Source organism: Microtus pennsylvanicus, chromosome 18 (assembly GCF_037038515.1).
Source record: "Microtus pennsylvanicus isolate mMicPen1 chromosome 18, mMicPen1.hap1, whole genome shotgun sequence".
In the NCBI taxonomy this organism is placed as follows: Eukaryota; Metazoa; Chordata; class Mammalia; order Rodentia; family Cricetidae; genus Microtus; species Microtus pennsylvanicus.
Window position 1 is genome coordinate 10,563,269 of NC_134596.1, and position 3,590 is coordinate 10,566,858.

Here is a 3,590-nt window from a genome sequence, read left to right on the forward strand (position 1 = left end):
CTTCTGATTGGTTCCTTACCATATGGCAGTTTCTCCCCAGTTATTAAGGCAAACCAGACAAGATCTGGCCCTCAGGATAGAAGCTATCTGGCAGTTTCTCCCAAGTAATTAGGGCAAAGTCAGGTCCTCGGGATGGTGGCTATCTGGCCAGTTTCTACCTTGCAATTACGGCAAGGTTTAGGGCTCAGAACATTTTGTTGAGTAAGAGGCCTACATTTTGCTGTGTCTTTTCTGTTGTAGGTCTTCATAACTGGGAAACCAGTTGGCTGAATAGGGTCTGGGTCTTTCAGTACTTTCATTTATACTTCACTGCCATCAGAATTAGATCCTTTGGCCATTTGAAGAGTTTTTATCACTCTGTTTTTAAAGTTTCTTGAGCTATTAATTACAGTGCTAATAGTTTTGATTTTTTTCTGGTTTGATCCAGGATTAGCACGTACAGCCTTCTTTATTAGTTTATATTTTTAACTTCATTTGTCTTCATCAAAATCATCATCATAACAATATGTAATTCTTCTTTTGCCCCATCTCCTAAATCAGATATTTTTTAGAACTGTGATGCTCATTGTCATCATTGTCCCTTTAAAATTATAAACCTCCCTGTCTTCAAATCCAAAGCTAAGAGAAGTTTGAAGTGTAAGGGGACCATACCCTTGAACATCTAGTCTACCATGAGGTAAAGGTACCAGCTTCCAAAGAATATAATCTTGAAGGAACTAAGAATTCGCTGTTCTTCAGAATAGAAACACAGGAAAATATGACACAATGGCTTCTGTGTAATATTATATTCATGTATTGATACTGAAAAAAGAGGCAAGAGACATGACATCACCATCACCAAAGATATCAGGTCCTGATAATCAGATATTCTGTGTACATCACCATACTTAATAAGGTTCAGTCAGCAAGTCTTATAGATCACTTAGTACATTCAAAATATTTAAATACTTGAAAAGCAATGTGAAAACATTTATTTTTGAATACCAATGAATACCATGTTTACACATTTTTATATACTTTTAACTCTCTGAATACATATTTGTTCATTTATTCATTTGTTTATGTTGGGGGTGCCATACATACCATACATACATGTGTGCTTCCTGGCATGTATGGAATTGAGAAAAAAAACCCTGAGCTTTACATTTCTCTAATTCTGCCATTTGAGTTCTTGAAATTGCATTCAGTCCAGTAGAAGAGAAGTGCTTAAAGCCCGGTCCCTGTGCTTCTTAAACTGTCTTAATAAGCCCATTTGAGATATTTTATATTACTTCTTGTCCTTCAAAGTGGGCACATGCATAAAATGAGTGTGGGATTGTGTATATGTGTGATTGTGATTATTCCCACAAATATTCTATTTGTGGTTTACCTTTGTTGCCATTTCCCTTAAAGGTTTTTCCTTTTAAATTTATGTTAACTGAAAGAATAAACATTTCTGACCTGTGGGGGAATGAAAATCATATTATTACAAGGTGCTCTAGTGTAAATTTTAGGCAAGCATGCCCTGGGTACCAGTAGACTCACACTGGCCAATAATTTACACCAGAAGGTTAAAGCTTCCTAACAGAATTTTTTGGTGATGCTACATTTTGGCAGTAATCACTACATAAAGTCAAATGAAAGGAAAGGGAAGCCTGCTATATACCTCTCAAGACAAAAAAAAAAAAGAGTATATTGTCAAGTCTGTGGTTCTTCCTAAAATTGTTTAACTATCTTCCTCATAACTAATATGTTGCACATAGGTGGGTCCTGAATCAGAACTAAGATCATGAACACAGTTTGGTTGATCAAAAAAAAAAAAAAAAAAAAAAAAAAAACCTTTTCATTGTCATTATGTCATTCATGTAGAGTACAGGAGATATGTGGTGATGTTAACTCTATTGAATGAATCAAACAATTCTGCCTCCTCACACCTTCTCCCTCCATCCCTCTGTCCCAATATCTCTCTCTCTCTGTCTCTCTCTCTATGTCTCTCTCTGTCTCTGTCTCTCACTGTCACTGTCTCTCTTTCTCTCTCTCTCTCTCTCACTCTTATTACCATAATCCACTTACTTTTATATTCTTCCTAATATTCACTAAATAAATTCTATTCCCAAGCTCCATCCACAAGGTGCATCTACTTCTCTCCCACTCGCTGTTGTCCCCATCCACCAGGGTTCCTGCCAGGGTCGTGCCACTGGTAAATTTTTCATTGGTCCTGTGAATCTGATAAATATCACATGTTAAGTTAAAATTAGTAAAGCCAATCGTGGACCAAGACTCCAGGCCACTGTAAATTTTTCAGTAAGTCTAAATGTGGACAAAATGTAGAAGATTTTTCCAGCTGATGGAATCAATTTACTCAAGGTAAAATTGGCTATCATTTCACTTACATAATTTCCGAATTTTTTGAGCAACTTAGGAATGAGTTTTTTGATTTTCTTTTAAATCCTCCAGTGTTTTAGTTATGTTATGAAAAAAAACATGACCATGGTAACTCTTCAAAGGAAAACATTTAATTGAGGTAACTCACTGTATGAATAATCTGGCAAAATTCCAAACTTCCTCATTGTCTGATGTCAAAACCCTCTTTACGTCTTCATCTTTATTCAGCTCTGATGACTGTATCACACTTCTTTCTCCTGGACTCGGTACACTCCCTGTTAGCAGCTATCCTGAGAAGATATCCTATTACTCTGACATGGCTAACATCTTGGGTTCTACAAGGCAATCCAGGTTTCACTATCACAGTGTTAATTTGTTAACTTGTTAATTTGTCCATCATTCATAGTTACCATAAACAGTCATTAAAGATTTACTTTCTTCAAAACTAGAGTTTGTAACCCCCAAATCCACACAAAAACCAGATCCAATAAAAAAGAAAATAGTTTTTGAATTATAAGTTAACCTGGGTTCTCTATACATCCAACAAAGCGGGTGCACTAGAACAGACTCCCTAGCCACCGTGGGGTGAGGCATTCATTACAGTTAGAGACAGAACTTGCATCTGGGGGTCTGAAAGGTGCATAGTAACAGTCTCAGGATTGGGCTCTGGGAATCTGCCATGAGTTAATTGGTCAGATACAGTTGCAGAACGTTTACCCTAATAGGAGACAGCACATGGGACTGCAGTTGACCATTATCATGAAAGTACATCTAGAGCCGCCAGCTAACTTCTCTGAATTCTGATTGGTTCCTTACCATATGGCGGATGTCTGGCATTTTCTTCCCAGTATTAGGAAAAAACAAGAAAAGTTCAGGCCCTCAGGATAGAGGCTATGTGACAGTTTCTCCAAAGTGATTAGGGTAAGGTCAGAGACTCAGCACATCCTGCTGAGCCAGGGCCTTACATCTTGCTGTATCTTCTCTGTAGGCAGACATGGATGTCAAAGTGGGGTGCTTGGTGAGGGTTTGAGCCTTTCAATGCTTTCATGTTTGCTTCAATGTCAACAGAAGTAGGTCCCTTTGGCATTTTGAGAGTTTTTCCCCTGTATTTTGTAAGTTTCATGAGCTATTAACCCCTGTGTTAATCATTTAGATATTTTATTTTCTGGTTTGAACCTGTAGAAGCACTTTAAGTCTTCTTCATTTACTTTATTTTCTTAACTTCA